General features: G+C 41.4%; 1 protein-coding gene across 19 annotated transcripts in view; it reads right to left on the bottom strand.

Annotated features, from left to right (window-relative positions):
* Positions 1–23,078, bottom strand: part of LPP (LIM domain containing preferred translocation partner in lipoma) — a 650,163-nt gene that overhangs the window by 563,114 nt on the left and 63,971 nt on the right. For 10 of the 19 annotated variants that reach the window (XM_019752112.2, XM_019752114.2, XM_074329302.1 and 7 more), the window contains one exon: positions 19,497–19,617. The exons of 7 other annotated variants lie outside the window; for them this stretch is intronic. The gene's annotated coding sequence lies outside the window, so the exon portion shown is untranslated. Of the gene's footprint in view, positions 1–8,792; positions 9,144–19,496; positions 19,618–23,078 lie in introns of those variants that run through there. 2 more of the 19 variants (XM_074329319.1, XM_019752111.2) reach the window with 2 other exon arrangements.

Below are 23,078 nucleotides of genomic sequence, written 5' to 3'. Positions count from 1 at the left end.
TAGGAGGAAATGCATGACTGAGTCTAAACATGAAGAAACAACTGATTATCACAAAATAAGGACTATATATTTCTTAAAAGGAGAGAGAGGGCCCTGTATTCTTCAAAATGCCAATCGCCTAAATGATAAAGAAAGACTGTAGAAATGTTCCAGATTAAAAGAGACTAAAGACACATGACAGCTCAATGCACTGCCTGATCCTAGTCTGGATTCTCTACTAGAGTGGGGGGGAATGCTGTCAAGAACGTAACTGGGCAAATTGACAATACAGCAGTATAGATGGGAGATTAAAGTATTTTATCAGTGTTAGGGTGCTGAAGTTAATAGCTATATCGTGAATATGAAGAGACTACATTTTTTTCTTAGGAAATGCAGACTGTATTTAGGAATAAAAAGCCATGGCATATCATGATGTGTGCAACTTACTCTCAAAAACTTAGGAAAAAAATTATATATATGTACATATATATTTATCAAAATTATATATAATATATATTTATATATATGTAACATACAGAGAGAGATAAAAAGAGGGAGGGGAGAATGCAAATGATATAAAATTTTAATAAATGAATCTGGATAAAAGCAGATGGATATTATTTGGACTATTCTTATTCTTGCAACTTTTTTTATGTTTGAAATCATATATTAAAAATTATAAGGAAAAAATATCCTCTGAGAAAGAGAAAGAAAAGAACATAGTAACTGAGAATTAGCTATATTTTCTAAAAGGATTTTAAAATAATAAATTAAGCCTAAACTATTTCATTCCATATAATATTATGTGTACATATATTTCATAACTACACAACAAATTTTGTATATTTTAATTTCTTAACATGGAAAAATATTCTACAAACAACACCTACGAAGTCCAAGGCCACAGTGGATCCCTAACTAGGGCTACAATTACAAGATTTGTAGGTCAATTCAAGCCTCTGAAATTCCAGTTCACCACATTTGCAATCCGAGTACTACTTCCTTGTAGAAAGAGCAAGTTTAGAGTTGAAAGATGAACTATAGCTAACAAGGTTATAGCTAGCAACAAGCATCAATTTTTAAAACTCTGTCTTCAATAGCCACTGAGGTTAACTATCATCAAATGAATGGGGAGACAGGGAATAGACTTTTTATCAAAATATGGATTAAGTCACATGTGTTGCCTTCCACTATACACATTAACTTCCAGCAGAAGGAATAATTAGTAAATCAATGAATCAGGCCTTGAAGTTACCTTCCTGGATAAGTTTGGAGAGGGGGTTAAAAACAATATGAAGGTTAGACATTATGAGGTCAAGAACCATCAACCCAATGAAACTTGATGTTTAAACAGAAACAGGTAAAATATCTGGGAAGGCAGCAAAACTCTCAGCCCTCTGATTCCAAAACAGGCTCTGCTGACTTGGGAAAAAGGGGGGGGGGGGGGAATATATATATATATATATACACACACACACTTAAAAATTATACTGCAGCTGAATACTAGGTATTGTTCCCTTCCAAAAAGCATTAAAATATAAAGGTCAGTTAGCTTAAATGGTATTTTATTGCACATACTTTAAAAAGGCCTTGAACAATTAAAGCAATGAAATACATTCTTAGAAGCATAAAGAGAAAGCTCATGCCAAAGTAAAAAATGTTAACTCCTTCTCTTCCCTTACACAACATTTATTTTATGGCCCCACAGAACTTATAAGACTTTTCAGTAGTTTCTAGTGCATTCATGTTTTTTGGGGGAAATTCTTGGTTGTCGGGTAGTTTTTAATTAGGGTCTGAGAGATGACAGCTCAGAAATACAGCCCACGAACTAAGATATTAACCAAGATTCCATCAGAGACACGTATCAAAGATACAGACTAGATCAGTGGTTCTCCCAGAAGCTTTAAAATAAGACTGAAGTTCGGCCCCACACACAGAAATTGTGATTCAGGTGAGCAGCTGAGGGACAGGGCATTTTTTAAAAATACCTCTGGGATTTTAATAGGTGGCCAAGTTTGCACACCAGTGGACTAGAAGATTTTAAACTCCTTTGCAGCCCCTATGTTCTAGAAAAAGCTTTAGCCATCTGCTATTTTACAGTGTCCTTAGACATATATCGATAACATCATCTTATTTATTTCCCTGGTTCAGTTTCCACAACAAAAAAATGACAAACCAATTTCACTAGTCTATAAAAATATATTAATAAACTTTAAAGTACTTCATATACAGAAGGTGCCATAAAATGTTTACACATTTTAAGAAAGGAAAAACTGTGTTAAAATTGTAATATTAGGTTGGTGCAAAAGTAATTGGGTTTAAAAGGTTAAAAAATTGCAAAACCGCAATTACGTTTGCACCAACCTAACACAATGAATGACCCTAGCACTCATTTGATTAACGCCATCTTTTGAGCGAACGTCACACTACACATTCCTACCATAATTCAATTCAACGTCAAAAAGTAATGCATAGATAACAGCACTTAAAACGTGTACATTTTTTGGCACCCCCCTAGTATATATGAGTTTTTATCACCTTCCTTATATAATATATAAAACGATTCCTTAGTCTTTCAAAGATATTTCTCTCTTACCAACTAGTCTATAAACAATTTAGAGGCTCTAAAAATAGCCTCAACCTTTTCAACCCACCAAAGTACCTGGCAACTAATACCTTCAATGTGGTTTTTAGTTGCTCCCAAAATCATAGATCCCTGGGTAGGAAGAACTCTCCAGAGGTCTTCTGCCTCTGGAGAGTCTTCTCCAGACTTCTGCTTTCATGCAGAAAAGATGTCATTACCCCATTTCACAGATGGGTCAAGTGAGGTTCTTTCTGCTCAAGTGATTTGAGCTTAGTCACACCCAAGTCTCCACACTTCACAGTGATATTCCTCTCCGATTTCTGAAGGTCACAAGCTTTTCTATCGGGCCTTTAAATACAGGCTGAATATAGTCCCCGTTGTAGTTCATCTGGGTGACTTGAGACAGCCAGAGTCTCCTCTCCAGGCCTTGGTTCACTAATCTCTGGCAAGGGAGACTGAGACTGACCCCGGAATCTCTTATCTGAGGCAGTAAAAAATGAAGGAAAAGCTTTAGATGTCAATAAATTGTTAAGTCACTTAATGGATTAGTAACTTTGAGCAAGATACTCAGTACAAGAGGCAAAGAATTCCCTATAATGAAATATCAAAACCTGAGCTTGGGAAATGAGAAGGGGCAGAGGATATTAATCACAAACAAATTAGTGCAATGAATTGCAGCGTGTCTGCTTCCTAGAGCTGTCTGAAAGTTACTGAGGCTGATGATTACAGAGATTTATTGGTCATCATTCCCATTCAAAGGGCAGAAAAATGAAGTCGATGCCTAGAAATATCTGCCTGTTCCCAAAGCCCTCAGGTACCATGGACTTGATGTAAAAAAAAAAAAAAAAAAAAAAGAATTGTGGAGATCATCTTGTTCCACAATCTCATTTTAGAGATAATGAAATAATGAGGGACAAAGAAACTTGCTCAAGATAACAAAACAATTAAGCACATAGATTATCCAAGGGACTCTAATAGAAACCTATCATGTCACACTTATTTTATAGTATCAGCCAAAAGAAACGAAATGGAAAAAGTTGAAAGTGTATTTCAACGATTACAGTCAAGAAACAGAAATCTCTTTGTTTTCCTCACATATTAAGATTTCATGAAAAAAAAAAAAAAGATTTCATGGACAACAAAGAACAGTAAGGGGCGCATGATACCATTATTTGATTTTTTTTCAAAAGCAGGCACACCCCAAAACAAAGTTATTTTGATCTGCTAAAAAATGTGGAGGTTAGAGAAGGAAACATGCCTTGTTATTTGATTATTAAGTGTACTTTGCAGCCTTCATTGTATGGGTGGCATTATTACACAAGCTGGCTCTGAAGAAGAGGTGAAAGGCAGCAGGATAGTTAATGAGGTGGAATGAAATTCAAGTTCACAGATATTTACTGAACACTTTCTCTGTGGACGGCTCTGTGCCAGAACCCATGTAGAACACAATTATGAGAAAACATCAGCCCTGCCCATAAACTGTTTAAAATCAAATGAGGCAGAATTATGCAAACAATTTACTCTAATTCAAGCCCTGAATGATCAGCTCAAAGGAAAGGAAAAAAATTGACACTAGCAGCAGACCTAGGATGAGAGACAGTCACTAGCACCGCCAACTAAGGAGGTCAGTGGGACAGACAGTGAGGAGTTCAGGAGGAGCAATTATCCAACCACCCCCATGGTGCTAGATCAGCGACCACAAGTGCTCTGGCTTCCATCTAGCTGGGTGTTCCAAAGATAAGGAATTCAACCAAGCTAAACAATTTATATCTAAATACGCCCTCCTTGCTCTGGATCCATCTCCACAACAAACAGCCCATTCAAAGCATTGGGCTGGACACTCAGTGAAAGAAAGACACTCATTAGACACAGTGAGTGCCCTCAAGGAACTCACAACCTGGTGAGGAAGTACAGAATCATCCATCCACCATGCATTCATTCAACTGACATTCATTGAAAATGGACTATGTATCAAGGAGCGACAAACAGGCTGAGGTTTCAGAAATGAGCAGGACACGGCTGAGTGCACAGTCCAGGACGGAAGACAGACATAAGAGGTAATGCACGCCTGCAGCTTTAAGAGAAGGGAGTGGGTTACCAGGAATGACATGGAAAGGGGCCCCTCTACAACTAATAATTAGACTTCTCACTTGAATACAAGGTAGAGGAAATGAGGTGTCTAACAGGGACATGCAAAGCGCCATGAGAGGGCCCCTCGGAATATTCTGAGCAAAGACTGGTCCATGAGGGCAGGGCAGAATGTCTTCTCATGGTTTTGATGACTCACAGACCAACCAGTGAATCAGATCTGGAGAAACCTTTGGGAAGGCCCCACGTGGTTCGGAGCAGAAGTAGGGCTGGAACCCAGAACTCCGGACTCCTAGAGGTACCTCTCCCCGAGCTCACCCTGCTCCTCCGGGGCTCTGAATGAGCTGGCCACCCCCAGCTATGCCACACTGCCATCCGAGGCTACCAGGGCGGGGAGGAATAATTTCAGCAAGAAGCTCCGAGAAGGAATGGTTAAGAGGTTCCCACTCCTGCAACGTGGACATGTTATTGTTGTCTTGAGGAGGCATGTTTGTACTCAAACACTCCCAAACGAAAAGCCATTCCCAGCCTTCCTACAGCTGTATATAAAAAGACGGAGACCTGAACTCAGATGAGTGTCAGAATGAACATTCTGGTTAACCTCCTTTTTCCACAGTGGGGAAATCAAAGCCCAGAGACTGAGGTCACCCTCCCAGTCACACCACAGGTGAGATGGAACCTGAACTAAAAAGTCAAGCATGTTCTACTCAACGCTCCCAGCTTGGTGGGCTATGACTCATTCTCACAGCCCACGTTTTTGGTTGACTCAAGAGTAATAGGCACTAGGAGGGTAAGGATTGTGCCAAAAGGATACATTCATTAACCATGTATTACAGAGACAGATCCTAAAACATTAAGAAATAAAGGAAGAGAGAGGTAGAAACAAGTTCACAACTCTTTTTTCCCCAAGCGTCTCCAAGGTCCTTGCCTGATCCAGCCCTCTGCACACCACCCAGGGGTTTTGAGGTTTGCTCCCTAATTAAACTGCCCCAACTCACACCGTTTTTCTATCAGTATCCAACAACAAAGGGAGGAGAGGATTGCCAATTTCTTGTGAATCCTGAAGATTTCCTCTATGAGTCATGGAAAACTGAAATAACTTGGGGGGCGGGAATGACTTTTGAAAGAAATACAGTTTTAAATCAGTTCCCACTAATTTGTTCCACTGTGTGGTATAACTCCTAAAGACAGGAAAAATTAAGTTTTGGGGGGTTTTTGTTAGGTTGTGTCAATTGTCATTTATTAGGATTTTTCTTACTGTCATTTTTTGTTATATTAATTATAGTTTGATCAGTGTAGGAGCTATTTTGAATCCATGGGACTTTCCTAACCAGATTATTTTGGCATTTTAAAGTCACTCACATTCAGGGCCTAAATAATATGGCAAGTGTCTCTTTTCCTCTCTCCTTTATACTCAAATTCTAAACAAAGGAACCATCTGTTCACTCTGAAAACATCAGCCCTTGTTTTCATTTTTCCGTTAATAATAATGTCTCAAACTTGTATCATGTCCTCCTCCAACTTGCTTATTAAAGCATTTTGTGGATATTGCCTCATTCATCTTCAACACCATCCCCTATAAACTGGGGAGAAAAGGGAAATGTTCTCCAGTTTTCAGTCGGATAAGTGATGACTGGATGTTTAACGAATTTGGTACAACTGATTGCATATGAGCATTGTCTAGCCCACTTCCAGCTCTTCCATATGTAAAAAGGAGGCCAAGAAAGAAGCCACTTCTCGTTGTGTTTGGGAAGTGAGGGCTCTAAACCTGACTCTCAGCGGGGAAGAGAAGGACAGTGTCTTACCTATTTTCGTATCTCTGGGACCTAATGTGTCAAAAGGGCTCATTTAAATATTTGTTGAATAAATGAAAATGTCTGTGAATAGTTCCACAGGTGGCTGTGGCAGAGCTAGGGTCGGGCTCGCCTGCCCTCTTACTTAGTGTGTTATTTTTAATACTACCATATAATCTAGAATGCCAGAAGAATTGAATAGAGACACCCCCAAAATGGGGTTGGGAGCATGGTCGGGCAGGGAACATAAAAAAGCAGGCCTGTGTCTCTAAGTAAGAAATTTGCTGAGCAAATCCAGTAGGAATCCCTGAGTCTGGCCATCAGCCATGCAAAAACTTAAGCCACGGAAAGGCTGACTCTCGAAAAGCTCAACATTCTTTATATGCTCCACGTATTTGGGGATTTGGTGGAACCATTCCTTAACATTACCCAACTGGAAGAAGAGGTGTGTCTTAATGCCAAAGGACAGCACGTCTCTGTAACACCCCTCAGACCAACACGAGAGCACCCTGACCCTGCGATTTGCCCTCATCACCCATTGTAACTGGAGAACACTCGCAGTCTTGGGATCATGAAATCCACCAGCCCAGAGTTTTCCAGTGAGCAGAGGTCACTGAAATAAAACCTTTCTTCCATGTGCCTAGCTGGAAATCAGCAACTCATTTGGCATGTTTTTCTTATTTTTCAGAATGCCCTGTTCCCCACTGCTACTCCTTGAAGTTCAAGGAAAAATAAACTGTTTCTAGAAAAGCAAGTTGAATGTGAGATTCTGTCATCTGAATTGTTTCTATAGTAATAATTCTAACAAAGCCAAAAACTCCCTAAACATTCTTCAAAAATAGATTGTATAGACAAGAAAGCTGGAGGTCTAAGGAAGAAAGGATAGCACTCTTTTAAGTAAAAGAAAAAAGAAAAGAAATCACAGAGCTAAAGAGAACTCATGTATATCATAATGTGGCCTCACATAAAGTAAAGTAATTACATACATGACCAGGAAACAAATTAGTTACAAAATACCAACAAATCAACATAAATGAACCTTCAGACCGTCATGATGATTTTGTTTTATCAAAGGGGGAGGTGGGTGAGGATGGTAGAAAAGGAAAAGAGAAAACCATGGAGAACAAGTATGGAGACACTTAAACCCCTCACACGCTGTGTCTGACAGGGACACGGAGGCTGCCATCGGTGTCTGGGAATGCCCAGCACACTGTGGGAAGCACTTACATCACGCCATGCGGTATCAGTAGGAGAAACGAACAGCATGTACTTCAGGACAAACAGCTGCGAGAGGCCCCCCGCCCAGGCAGCAGACACAGCAGGTGTCTGTACTGAAGTGATGCTGTATCAATACTCTTTCCTCTCTCCCTCTTTTTGCTCCTAGAGACCTTCAGAACCCAGGCTGTCCCAGGACCATTTGTTATTCTTGCGGGCACTACACAGAATGGTAGCCCTCTCCCAATATGTTCCTGACACAAGTGTGCCCTTGTCATACATATGGACTTTACTGTTCTCAGGCTATCTCCAAAAATATCACCTTGGACTTTGCATACACACCCCATCATCCAGCGTCTTAAGGTTTCACACTTAGAAGTGAAAGGGGGCTCTACATTTAAGAAAGTATAAAAGATCCACAAAACGTTACTTAACTGGCCTCGATCTCCAAACCTAACTTTTTCAGAGGATCATTTGTATGCTAGTCATTGAGGCAGTGGATTAACTAAGTATTCATCTGATGTCTGAGTATGTGTCTGTCATCTCGACAAGAACAGAGAAGCCTGTGCTCTCACAGCCCTTGCCAGGCACCTCCTGCCAAAACCAGGTCTAAGGAAGGAACTCCAAAGAAGGCAGACACTTCACCTCACCTCACCTACCAGCTAAACAGTACATACGACTTGATAGCGATGTCCAAATAAAAGTGGCTTTCAAAAGATGTTGCTGGTCTAATACTCTAACCATTCAATTAAAGTTGAATGATTTGGGGCGCGGCTCTCCACCACTCTGGACGTCAGTTTCTTTTTCTACATAATAAAGCAGTCCAACTCAGTAAACTTTAGACTTCTTTCTGACTCAGAAATTCTGTGCCTAATTATGAAGTTCCCACTGCCAAGTGGTCTGCCCTCTGCCTCTAAGCTTGTTCATCTCCACTTCACACACACACACACACACACACACACACACACACACACGCTTTCCAGTCCGCCACCTTAGAAGGCAAGCTGCAAGCAATCCCTTCCTACAGTCCCTATCGCTGTTTCTCTGCTTAAGATTTGGCACCAAAAAGATTTTTAAATTCATTTCTGAGAGAAAAATGAGACACACAGAAGCCATTTACACACAGACCTCACCTTGAGATAAGCTCTTCTGTGTAATCCAGCAGCCTCTTCATCACTCCAGGTCACACAGGCAGCTATCCGCCTGGGTCCAGCAGCTCAAGTCCAATCTCTACCTCCTACTCTTTGAGATCTTAAACAAGTCATTTTACCTCTCTGGGCCTCATTTTCCCCAGCTATAAAATGAAGTGTTTGGGATCAAGTAAATGCCAAGGTATCTCCCAATCCTGACATCCTGCTCTAGAGCTCTGAAATTGCATTAGAAATCAAAGCAAACGCTCACCAAAGCTCTCTATCTTGTATTGGTGTTTACCTACAGGCTCCCAGGTAAATGGAAGTGACTTTTTGCATGATCTTGCACAATAAACAATACCAGCACATTAATAGGAGCAAATACTTCTAATTTGTGTTTGTTTGTTTATTTGTTTATTTCCAGACTAAAGAAGTTATAAGCACCACCTGCCGATGACCTTTGGAGATTCCATGATGGCCCTTCCTTTTTTTCAAATGGGCCAGAAATTCGGAAACTAAAAATGTCAAAGTGAAAACCACACAGTAAAAATACGGAGCCTGAAATATTGAGAAAATGATGTAGGGAAAATAATACCACATCACCTTTTAAAACCATTTTTTTAAACCAATAATGATGTTAAGAAGGGATCACATAAAGTAAAACCAAATTGAGCACAGAAAAGACTGATTTGCCTAGGATCCCTTTCAGCCGTGTCATCAGCAGGACTAGCAAATACTCACGTTTCTATTTGTTGCCCTCAACTGACATGGTTGGTCGTTTGTTTTGTTTTAAATAAAATGGGGAAGCAACAAATATATTAAATCCATCTGCAAAAAAAAAAAAACCCCTATTTGCATGTGGAAAACAAATAAGTGGGTGCCTGAATGGGTGATTAGGCATGCAATTGCCCATCTGCATCTAGGGCCCCATCCGCCCTGCAGGTGTGCCTGTTGCAGGAGCAGAAAATCCGAAGAGTTGAATTGGAGAGTTCACCAGTCACAGAGGGTGACAGACAGGAGGGAAACCACTACCCTCCGCTACTGGACCTGTTCTGCGCTGTCCAACACTATTATCCCAGCTCCCCAGTCACTGCCCCTGTATCGTCAAGCTGAAAACCAGAAGTACTTTATGCCATTCTTTTGTTAGATTGCTGTCGATTCTTTAAATCACAAAGGCATTTTCTTTTCCTGAGCATCTTCAATGGGTGCCTCACAAATATTTGTTGTTGCAACTATTTTTATGAGCATGAGTGACTTCTTCTCCTACACTCTTCACCTTGGTCACTCCATTCGAGCCACGCTGGTATCCTCACTTTTCTGGAATGTTCCCAGCACGCTTCTGTCTCAGGGCCTTTGCAATAGCTTTCTTTCAGCCTAAAACATTCTCCCCACTCTTATCTCAGATTCATTGCCTCACTTCATTCAGGTCCCTGCTCAAGTGTACTCATCAGTAAGACCTTCTCAGACCAATAAATTGTAATCAGTGTTCTCCCTCCCTTCTGTGCCCGTAACCTGCTGTATTTTCCTTCTGAAAATAAATCACAACCTAAATATTACATATTATATTTACTCATTAGTTTGTGTATTATTTGTCTCCATCAAATAGAAGGTTTGTTTGATTTTGTTCACCATTCTATTCCCATCATCTGGTACAGTGTATGGTACACAGTAGGTGTTCAATAAACAGCTGTGAAGGAGTCATCATTATTATTTGCAAACCACTACACTAGGCACCAAGGGTCCTCTTAGGGAATTCATGCTTTGAAGAAGCTTCTACAATCTAGTGGAGGAGGAAGTACAAAAAATCTGCTTATCTAGCAGAGCACAGTAACATGAACATATACATAACACACTCTGAGCGTACAGAAAAAGCAAGTTGTCAACAACAGGATGGTGAGGGAGGGACTGAGGGAGACCAACAGAACAGAATTCTCTGGAACTAGCTTCAGAAAAAGAATAGAAATCATCCTCAAAAATACTTTCAGTACAAAAAATACTAAGACATCCTCAGTTAGCCTCCTTTCCCTCATCAATAACGCTAACTGGGACAAAACGTTGCCCAAGATAAGTCAGCAGTTATGTGTGCCAACACCATGGAGAAAGGAGGAATCACTTTCATCCACCAAGCCTTCATTTTAAAATGGGAATTATTTAAATACACACAAAACATGCCTCCAGAAAATGCCACTCTCCAGACAGGAAGGACCTTACAGGACAACCAGTTCAACTTCTCATTCCCTCTATAAAGGACCCACTAGCATCAGCTTTTACCTAAAGACCTGCAAAGGCCAACTTTGTGTCTCCTTCCATGCCAGAGTCCCACTCTGTTCCCTCCGTTCTCTCTTCTCCACTCTAACCACTTCCAGTTTCTTCGTTCACTACTCAAAGGCTCTGGGTTCCAGTGCCATCAGCCATCCTAAACTGCCCTCTTCCTTCCTCTCTTCTCTTTTACTGTTCCAGGGCTTTTTTTTTTTTTTTTCTGCATTTGACTGATATAGTGCTCAAGCAATTTAGCATTCAGTTGAGAGCTAAGCATTTTGTCTGGAGTTGAGGGAGGAGCACAGAGGATCCAAAGGATTCATTTGTTAACTATGTGACCCAATAAAACCCTGGCTGAGTCAACTAACTTTGTGACCTTGACCTTAAAATGCCATCTTGGACATAAATTAGAACAATGCAAACATTGTAACTCTTTGTAAGCAAAGAAGACAAAGAGGTGAAAGGCCATCTCCTGACCCCACTCTATCTCAGAAATATACAGAATTTGGGGAGCCTGTGCCTCCAATAAACCGTGGCCCCTCTAGTCCTGTTTACCCCAGCTTTTCAACTCCCTCAGCCAGCCTGCATTGATAAATGTGAGATTAGAACATGTAGTTTTTAACCATCTCTATACCTGAGAACTGGATTCTAGCCACTACCGGCTGTGTAACCCTAGGCAAGACACTTAAAGTCAGCAAATCAAAGCATCCAAGAAAGTAAAACAAAAGGAGGTCTCTAAATATCTAACCCAAAAATAGCCAAGGGACCTGTCATATGCCTCCACCACACTTCTCCACCCACACCATTACAGACATTGCTAAACGATCATGGACTCTTTCCTACTCAGTCAGGATACAGCTTCAGAATCCTTCTCAACACAGCATCTCAAGGAGCCACTACCAATACACTATCTGGCCACATGACATGAAATCCAAGCCACTCATTCTTCAGATGAAGAAAATTGAACCTCAAAGATGGGCCACGGCCTCCTCATGTCTCAGTCTTAGGAGCAGAACCTCAATTACAAAGGTCCCCTTCCCCATTGCCCTAAGTCACTTTTCTAACTCTGATGTTCTGTGACTATTCCTTGGCATGGGGATGGGGAGCTTGCTCTTTCATTAAGTTGTATAAGAAAGAGAGATAAAGGGTTTCTAAGTAGGGGCGAAGCTTCAAAGAAGGCTTGGAGGAAGAGGAGTATTTAAGTTGGCTTGAAGAAGCTTGCTGTCTTTAGGAATCAGCGTGCTCTATCTTTAGCAGAAAAAACTTCAGGATCAGGAAAGCACCTCCAGTAGAAGGAACAGCATTAGCAAAGGAACAGTGAGGACTGTTGTGTGCTCTGAGGATGCTGTGAGCTGTTGAGCAGAGCGGTAGCCATAACGGAGACTATGGCTTCTTCAGTGCCCCCTGGCATTGAAGAAGATGATAAGAAAAAATTAGAAAAGTGAACCAGTCTTTGTGGTGTTTTAAGTGCTGATTTTTTTTTTCAAATTGACTTAAATGCCTTAAGACTCATAAATAGGAAAAGAAGATAAAAAAGGAGTAGAGGGAAAGTCAAGAATATATCTCCATTCTCAGTGGAAAAAGAATTTTGCTATAAACTGTATTACAGGAACACTTTCATTATGTAAAAGCCTATTTTGTTTTCATGTCATCCTTAGATTACATCATAGAATGGCTACAGCCGTCTCGTACCATATTATAAATAAATCACTAGCTTAATCATAGAATGAGCCAGGGCCCTAGATTTAAAAGGAAAATATTAGATCATTTTTAATAACTGATATAACTCAAGCCAGTCATCATTGAAGCAGGTTGAGGTGATGTCATCCTAACGAAGTCCAAAAAGGAACCAAAGAGGGTCAGTGCTGGGCAGGTCCAAGAGAAGCTTCCATTTACAAAGGAGAGGTGGCTGATGGCAGCTGAGTGGAGCTCATTCACTGGACTAGACAATCTTGTCATGAAAACCAACACTTAACTTTTCAAGTAGCAATGTCCAAGAGGTCTTCCTCATAAAATATAGTATATGAATATTTTTTTCACAGAACTACTATATTTCCAAATACCAGAAAACATGAGTATATTATGATGTCTGTATTCATGTCTTAGGAGCCACTGAGCAAAAGTAAATGTTAAGGCTTTGAGTTATTCAGGAAAACATGAAATCTGGGGTGACATATGCAAATGCTACAGGTTTGGTCCAAGCCAAAAGGACAGTACAAGGGCTTTCAGGTAACGGTCTGACAAAGGAAAGAACTGAGGGTAGTTTCTAGCAGGTACAGACTATAAAGGAGATTGGAAACAACATTTAATGGGCAGCAACTGCCTACTAAGTTCTACACTCAGTAGGTACTTTATATATGTTATGCAGCATTGTGAGCACAAAAGAAACTGTGAGGTAGATGTTACTTGCACCATTTTTTTCAAGTATGGAAACCAGTTTAAAAAATGATTGAGTGACTTAAGTAAGATTATGTAGTTAAATCATGATTGTCATCCTACTCCAAATTTTGCTTTACCTTGTTGCCTTCATCCACTTAAAACTATTCCCTACCATGGACTATCAATAAAAATCAAATAATTGATAAAAAATACTTTGAAAGTACTTAAACTATAAAAAAATATTGAGAGTTGAAAGGGGCCATGGAACGAGGAATAGTATTAACATTCTGGCCAGTGACAGTCTCAATGATCAAAGCTGGCTTTCCTTATTTTGGCAGTAGACCTACTAATGAGCTTGACCATAATTTTAAGTCTCCCATTTCCATTGATTTTTTTAGGAATGTTAAGGTGGACTCTAAGGGAACCTGTCATCTTCTACAAAATGTACTGCCAAGCTGGGTTTTATAGAAAGACTGTTTTGGTGGGGGGAAGAGACGGATGTTCTGGAAAAGAACTTTCTGCCAGACAGAAGGTATTGGCTGAGGCTTTATGTCTGATCCTGTCAGTCTCATAGTAATGTTGTGTATTGGCTCACTGTTCTTAATACAAATGTTATTCATAACTGCAGAGACACACTGTCTGAGCCAAGTAATACTGATTTATGCAACTTTTCAGGACACAGCCAAGACCCATCAGGAGATGTAGACCCTGAAATTTAACGAAAGGGACGACATGAAAGCTCAAGACTCCAAATGTTGACCTATTTTCCCCAGTCTGTTTCTGGGACAGGATAGAGGTTGCAAACAGCAGAGAAAACATTGCCGAAAGTTGTATGGACTGAGTATGAAGCAGAGACTGTGTGGAGAGGTGGAAAAGAAGCACTGGGACAGAGTCAAAGGCGCCACAGAGGGTTCCTCCTATGGCAGGCTCCATGACCCCGGAAGAGTCTGCCCCTTCTCCAGGTCTTGGTGTCTCATCTGTACAGTAAAGAGCTCAAGCAAAGACATTCAAACATTTCCACCAAAGCAGCTCTAACTGCTAAAGAGGGTAAAAATGTAGAGGTATGAGAGCATAACGTTAATTGAAAACTTGTGTTTTTCCTCTGAAAAACCAGGCCAATTTTGTACTCTATGATATATCAATGTTTATGCTAAGATTTGAAATGGATTTTCCCCCTAAGATGTCTTCAAGTAAAATCGATCCAAAAAGGTGTGCTGAGTTTATTCAGTGGCTGCCTGGAATTCCTACTCCCTCCTTAGCACAGGCCATGCCACCTAGGCAGCCCCTAAGCTGGCCTCCTGGAACTCCACCCCTTATATCCATGCCCTTGTGCAATCCCTCTCCTTGAGTGTGGGCTGGATTTAGTGACTTGCTTGTAGCAAAGAGAATGAGTCAGAGGGAACAGTGTGTGTCACTTCCAGGATTAGGTAACAAAAGGCTGCGGCTTGATCTGTCAGACTCTCTCTTGCTCACTTTCTCTGAGGGGAGCCAGTTGCCACATTGTGAGCTGCTCTATGGAGAGGCCCACATGGCAAGGAACTGAGGGTGGCCTCCAGCCAATAGTCAGCAAGGAACTCAGGTCCTAAGTCCAACAACCGGTGAGTAACTGAATCCTGCCCACAATCATGTGAGGGAGCTTAGTATGGATAATCCTGCACTGAGCCTTCAAAGGAGACTACAGAGCCAGCAGACACCCAGACTGCAACCTCAGGAGAGACCTTGAGGTACCCGTCTAAGGTGCTCCCTATTCCTGACTCACAGCAACTGTGAGACCATAAGTGTTTCTTGTTTGAAGGTGCTAAATTTGGGGTAATTTGTTATGTAGCAATAGATAATGGAGATAGCATCCTAGTTTGAGATTGTTTTCATGACCCTCACCAACTCCACCACTTTCCATGAGGCCTGGGGAGTAGACTCTAAGAAATTTGGTATCAGAAACTCTCAAAAGGAACCCTTGTACCCAAGAAGGCAGAGATGCTTTCTAGTTTGGTGACATACACCCAAGCATGCTCTGATCACACAGAAGACCATGGAAATGTCAGTGCAGTTTAAAATCAATATGACACTTGCAGCTACAGCACACTGATGAGAATGAACTAGAGACTGAACCATACATGCAAGATGAGAGACTCCTTACCTGCCCAGCTGTATTGTGCTATCAGCTATATCTACTCTTAGAACTTGTTCGGCCCTAGTGAACCAAGCTATGGCCCCGGGCCCACCCTGCCAACTTCCTGGGCTTGTGTTATACAGCTCCATTTTTCACTGAGCAGTTCTGAGATCAGATCCCCTCTTCCTGGAAACCTTTCCCAATGTTCCCAATTCTTTCCACTCTCGCAACCGATCATCTAAGCCCCATGAGATCTGAAGCTGTAAATTCCTTACCTTGATTTCAAAAGCACCTAAGTGAGGCCTGAAACATATCTAGAGATTAATGAATGTATGTTGTAAACAATACTTTTTTAAGGTATATTTCATTCACATGTGTATGTCTTTTCTCTCCAATGAGATTATAAGCTTCTCAAAATCAGGGACTGTGCCTAATTCACCATGGTGTCCTAAAGATCATGCAGTTCACTGACTTCCAGACAAATGCTGGGATCAGGTCAGAGAACAAGCACACTCTCTGTGAACCAGAGATACATACTTGGCAGCAATCTACAAATGACTCATGAGGCTCTCCATCCACTCAGCATCAGAACTCTTCTACTGCACAGTAGCCCAATGAGGGGAAACCGGAGAATTCCTCTAACCTCCTAGGGCCCTCCCCAAGGAAGAGGTATCCCCACTGTGCTCAGGTCAGAAAACAGAAGACTGTAGAATTAGGAGGCAGGAAGCAATAGAGAGAGAGAGTTCTTCCTTTTATTTTCATGGACAGCAAACACTTCCTATAAGACATCCTCGGGTTAGAGAAGAGCTACAGAGCCTCAGGAGGCTGGATGAGTCCCTACTCAGACCCAGCGAGTCCTTTTGTAATTTTTGAAGTAATAACATAGAAGTTACAAAAGCTGACTAAGCAGATAGTCACACATGCCCAGAAACCACCTAACCAAGCAATTGTTGGGAATCAAGACATTTCACCTCTGAAAGTTAAAAGGAAGTAACCAATGCTTTGCTTCTGGCAGAGACTAATACCTGATTCTTCTGAGGACCAAAGAGGAAATATTACAACTGAAAGTCCTTGGCTATCATCAACAATTGCACACTAGTATCAACAGAGGGAAATAATTTCCTTCCTGACTCCCACTGGGCCAGTCACTCCTGGAGCAGAAGGTGTGATTATCTAATCAAACAATGCAAGAGCCAAATGGCTAGACTATAGCTTCTAGGGGATTTCTCAAGCACTGACACAGTCTTCTACCTCCCTCCCTGCACCTCCTGCTGTCTAGAGCAAAAACAAATATGGAAAGTAGTAATAATATACTATTTCATGTCAATTTCAACCTCCATCATTAAGCAAGATTCCAAATCTAGCTCCTTTCCAAGACTGAGAACAAATTACTGCCCATCCAATCCTGGGGATAATGGGGTGCAGAGTTAGGAGGAAGGACATACACTGAATATACACTATGCACCAAGCACAGTGCTGGGCGGGGACTGCACATTAGTTCATCTTATTTTTCTGTATATTCAAGATGAGTCTTTAAAGAATGAAACAACTGTAATAACCTATCATACATGGACCACACTTTACAGTTTGCAAAATAAGTTGGCACCTATCAGCCCATTTGCTCTAAACAAACATGAGACATAGGCAGGGCAATGATTTTTATTCCTATTTCTCAGATCAGGGAAATGAAGGCAGAGGGATCGTATTTTTCCAGGGTTGCACATCTAATAATTGGCAGATCTTCTGATATCCCAACCCGCTGCCTTTTTATGAAGTCACAAACTTCTTAAGCCATATTGGTCCCAAAAGCCTCTTTCTGTCCAGTCATTTGTTTCACTCTCATAAAACCATGCAGTCCAGCTCCATTCTGTGCTAGAATTCCTAAAAAGCTCCAACAGAGAATTGGCCAGTGCCTAATGGGACACCCTCAGGGTACACTCACTTTGGATTTTTCTTTTTATACATGAAAATGCATTGTGCACTTATCACGTGCCAGAGATCCAACTACACTCTGGGGAAACACTCACGAACAAGAGACGCTGTCCCTCTTCTGACTGGGTTTTCTAGTCTTAAAGGCCATAATCACGTGAGCCATGGATCCTGTCTCCTCTGGAGTCTCATTCCTGTAACAGTCCCTGGTGGGATATCATTTCGGCCTTCTTAGCATCCTCATATGGAGAATTCAGTTGGTTAAAGTCCTTTCAGAGGATGAGGCGAGGACTAAAACCTGACACTCTAGGGGAGCTCTGGCAGGAGTGTTAAAAGGTTCCTGGTCAATCACACAGCTTTAGTCCTCTCCCAGCTTCCTAATGGCGCCTAGATATTCTTTGGAGGGACCAACACCTCTCCACTGTGAGGCTGCCATGAGATTTCGGTGGGATTGTTTCATAATCCAGAGAGCCCTGGTTCACACATGCCAGTAAGCACAGTGTCCTCACGGCCTCAGTGACTGATGCAGGAGTACCTAGTTACCTGAGTCTATGGGGACATGGTAAACGGGGCTGTCTTTCTCCCAATGGCCCAGGTTCCAGCAAGCAGCCATCTCATGAGCACGAGGTGAAACACACAGAAGAGGACAGAGCAAGGAGCACAGCAGAGGTACAGCCAAGCCCTACTCAAATGGGCCTGAAGCCCGCCTTACTTCGGGACTCTCTGGTTTCCAGCAGGACCTCCCACCCACTTTGTTCTAGATAATATACTCTATTTAATTCAGCCTAAGGCTGCACCAGTGTTTTAGAAGACAAAAGCCACTGTGGGCTCACAATTAGCTTACAGACAACAAAAACTTCTGTATCTCTTTCAGCTCACTCCTGCTAAGGAACTCTATCCCTTCCGTCATTACACACTAGATATTTGTTTGTTTTTTTAATGCAAGTGCAAGGCTTCATATTCATCACAACTTAATCCCAGCCTTTTATCTTATGTAGATCCATAGGAGCACAGAAAGTCAGTTGTTCTTTTAAGATACATTGATTAAGAAAAGAAGAGGCGACAAAATGTAGCTATAAACTCAGTCACACTTTTAATTGAAGTTAGGTTTGAGCAATCACAACAGCACCTACATCACAAACATGGCAAGGCATATTATTTATTCAGTATAAAGCCAGTGCATGGGGCACGTATGGACTGGCCCTGGGGATGGAGACCACAGAACTAGAATTCTAAATAGAAGCCTTTCCCAGGATTCTCCAGCTGTTTTCCTCAAGTCTCCCCATTGCGTAAGGGATCCACACCATTAATGCTTTTTACCACCCCTCTTGTCTAGAACACGTTGTTCTTTCTATTCTACCCTCTAAACACAAAGGAATTCCCAAACACAAGGGAAAGCTTACTTTACTTGGTCACCATTTCCCTTTCTGAGTGTATAACAAGGGTCAAACTCAGATCCCAGTGGAGTTCTAGCAGGCCTTTTAAGACACAGGTTCACACCCTTTGCCTAAGCAAAGTTAACCTCTTCTACCTCAAACGGTTGTTGTGAAAATAAAAGGAGATCACCGAAAAAGCACCCTACCCAGAGGTAAACAAAAGCCACTCAATAATATTACTTTCTATCCCCGCAAATGCCCATAACATTGTTCATTGACATTTTCATTTCAGTCTTTCAATTTCAAAAACACTTTCCTCTATGCCAAAGGAGAAAGAAGAAAGCAATACAATTACTGGCAATCGGAAGTCATCATTACTCCATATTTTCTTCCAATTTCTCTTCATGCCACCTTCCAAGAGCTGAGTCCTACCTTTTCTTTGCCACACATTTTATTAGCATTATTACATTTCATCCACTGCCAATGAAATCAACTCAAGGAAAAAAGAAAGAACATTTAAGTTCTTCTCTAGTTCTTAGTCCATTCTAGTTATTAGTTCCCATGTTTCAATGGAAATCACTGATTTTTTAAAACTCATTAAAATGTGAACATTGACTATACAAGCGAAAAAAGTCTTTTCTGTGTAGAACTCACCAACTGAGGAAAAATATCTTCCCTCCGATGAGAGCCCAGAACAATGAAAGAGAGTCCTAGACTGAGAACCAGGTGACTGGATTCTGTCTTCAATTCTGTTTCTGAGCCTCAATGATCCCACCTGTGGAAAATGGGTGAAAGGGATTGCTTATGAATCTCTAGGATCTTACCAGTTTTCAAAATTCCCAGGTTTATGAACTCACTGAGATATAGAGGAAAGCCACTAGATTTGTGGTTTTCAAGCCTGGCATCATTCCCAGTATGGCCCCCAGTCAGCTTCTGGCACTTCTATTTCACTAAACTGTCTTGAAATGATGGGTAAACAGGATGACCGTACCTCAGTGTTCACCCTCAACTCACCTGGGAAAACAGCTTCATGGTAATATCAGAGGTGAAAGAGCTAGATCAATTAGTTAGACACTCGCATTTTAGGTAAGAAAAAAGTTAACAGCAAAATCTGAATGACAGCAAAAAAAGAGAGACAAGTATGACCTTGGAGACAAATTTCTAACTAAAGGACCCCTCTAAACCTCAGTTTCCCTTGCCTGAAAAGTTACAGCCAGTGAGCGGCTGCAGAGCTGGACAAACTTGACACTTCCCAGTAAGTCCTCATTACAGGATTCACTTCATTAAGAGCTACTACTATCTTGCTAAGGATGATGAAATATATATTCCAACGTACACAGATGCCAAAGCAGTGAGCTGTTATAAAATGTGTCTTTTATATGCAGGAGAAATCTACATATCAAAAAAACTACTACTCTCATTTTCTTTGTTGTCATTTCTAACATTATTGAATCAATCATATAGCTGTTTCTTGTATCATTTTCTTATTCAGTCTTCAAATACCCATACAAGATCAAAGTTGGGAGGGACCTTACAAATGACCCTACCTCAACACTTCCAACTGACTGGAAGAGAAGCAGGGGCCAGAGTAGGGAGGTGGCCACTCCAGGAGCCCACCACAAGTAGCAGGCAGTCCAGGGCTCCAGTCCAGGGCTAGTTCCACTAGACCCAGTTACCACCATTTTGACAGAGGAGGACAGAAAGATTCGTTGGGCAGAGGGAATTGCCCTTGGTCACAACACTGGTTTTGGAGCAAAACCAGGACTTTCACACCCAGACCTCTGAACTCGTGCTTCAAAGCTCTCACAATGCAGGCCTACAGCAGAAAGAAATTAAGTTAGAAAAATGGAGCATAATCAGAATAAGTCCAGCAAAGCAATGAGTTTCCTGAGAGCTAGTGGTCTTCAAGGACATTAGAATTCTCAAAGCCATTCCACCGAAATGACAGAAAGGGCCTAATTTCAAACTTGCTGAGGAATGGAGTATTAGGAGGCTGGCATTAGACCTGTGGGAAGTGCCATCATACAGAACAAAAGACAACCCCCACCCTCAAGGCCCAGGAAACCTAAGCATCTCCTTGCAAGGGGAGATACAAATCAGAGCAGCTTCTACAACAGCAAGGGATGTCTGACAGCAAGGGATGTCTGACTTCCCAGATTTCTAAACTTGGCAGAAAGACAAAGCTCTCCACCTTGGCCCTTGGGCAATTTCTCACATACTTGCCAGCTTCCCTCCATGCACAAATGAGAGTGGCCTCCCTTTTCCACAGTCAACTTCTCTTTCAATAATTTCTTTTTTCCTTCTTTCCCATAAAGAGAACAAGCAGCTTTGCTAAAGAACCGCTGTGAAATGATTGAAGTTCCCATGCAAACAAACCATTAGCAGAGTTCAAATGCAATTTAAATTACCAGTTGTTAAAGTGCTCCTCAATTTTGTGGTAAGTTTCCAAGGAGAATTACATGCTATATACTATTTAATTGGTTGTTTTCTATTTTTTAACATCCATTTATCCCCCCCACCACTCTGATATTTCAGAAGTGTCTATAAAAGCTTCCCTTTAAAAAATTATATATTGTTGAATAGATTAAATCTAAAGATTGAAAAGTATCAGAGAAACAGCTGTAGGACCACACGGCTCAGCAGAAGGTGATGGCTTTGACACCATCAAGCATGCAGAATTTTAAAATCTTAGGAGTCACCTCATAGTGCCATCACTCTTTACAGATAAACACACTGAGGTTCCGAGAGGGAAAGAAGGGGTTGACTCAAAGTCCTCTCACTGGTCCGTGACAGATTCAACATGAGACCATGTCTCCTCACTCCCAGCCCTGTGCCTCATCTTCCCACCAGCACATCATTGGAGAGATGATGGGAACTACTCAATGAATTTTCCACCCTTAATTTTTTTAAAAAGAAAATATGAAGTCCTCTTCAAATACATTCCTAACCTCAAAAGTGGAGATGAGCAAAGGCAAATATCTCCTCAAAAGGGAGAAAAAGAAGTAAAGGCTGATGAATGAATAAAGTCAAAGGAACTTAAAATGAGCAGATTCGGGCAGGAAAAATCAAGGCACTCATCTAGATTCATTCATCAAGTTATATCACATCAAGAATGTCAATCCCCACTGCTTTATCTGGCCCAGAATTAGTGGCTGCCCCTGGAATGAGAGGATAAAGGATCAACAAAGTAAAGGCAGGTGTTGTCACATCTGTAAATGGAAAGGATTTCTGGAGGCCATAGTGAATATAGGATGAAGTTCAAGGCTGTGATATTGGACTTGAGTAAGTTATTTACCCTCTCTGAGCTCAAGCTTCCCAGTCTGCAAAACAAGGCTAATACCACCAACCCATTACACGTATGTAATCATGTCATGGGATTCCTTAGCCAGCATGCACAGCACAGAACTGGTACCCAGTATTCACGAATTAATGTTCACTCCCTAAACTGCCAGGGTTTCGGCCATTTCTCAAAGCCTTTGATTCTGTGGTTCTAATTTGTGTGCACTATAACTGACTGAGTCTTATAAGCCATGTACGTTTCCTAAGTCTGTTAGATGCTATATATGCCCTGACTATAAATTCATTTATTTTGTCATTCAAGAAAATAAAATAAAACAAAACAAAACATGTGAATGAAAACTGAAATGTCCAAACATTTTCCTTCTTTCAGAGTAGACAAACACTGTGCCTGCTTCCTTCCATGAAAACATTAAAATTACTATTAAATTATAGAACAATCAACCTGGAGAACCATCCGAAGTCTAGTTGAACAGAAGATTTATAACTAGAGGATATAAAGAAGCCACATCAAGAGTGGTAGAAAGAGCAGAGATGGGAACCAGGCTGGTCCCAAACTGCTGTGTGGCAGTTGAAATAGAAAGGAATATCTCAGCTGTGGAGGTTCCGACCAGAGAAGCAATGGACCCCAGCCCCACTCCATGGTCCCAAGCCTGGAGTACTGCTGCCAGGAAGAGAAGCCCCCACAATATCTCAATGTGATAAAGTGAGGATTCCAACAATTCAGGTGGGACGGAAGACTGCCGAAAACCCAGATGTCTTCTCAAATGGCCTGCACACAGACTCACTCACTCGCAGGCACTCACCTTGGACTCCAGCAGAGGGATGGTGATGTGGGGGACATCGAGGCATATGGGGAGCAGACTGAGGTGTGTGGCTTCGAGGCCAGGGCTGGAAAACAGTTGCCATTTTCCCTAGGTGGGGCCTCCTCCTGTGCAG

Source organism: Rhinolophus sinicus, linkage group LG01, assembly GCF_036562045.2.
Source record: "Rhinolophus sinicus isolate RSC01 linkage group LG01, ASM3656204v1, whole genome shotgun sequence".
In the NCBI taxonomy this organism is placed as follows: domain Eukaryota; kingdom Metazoa; phylum Chordata; class Mammalia; order Chiroptera; family Rhinolophidae; genus Rhinolophus; species Rhinolophus sinicus.
Note: the sequence above shows the minus strand (reverse complement) of the source record. Positions and strands in the feature narration are given on the sequence as shown.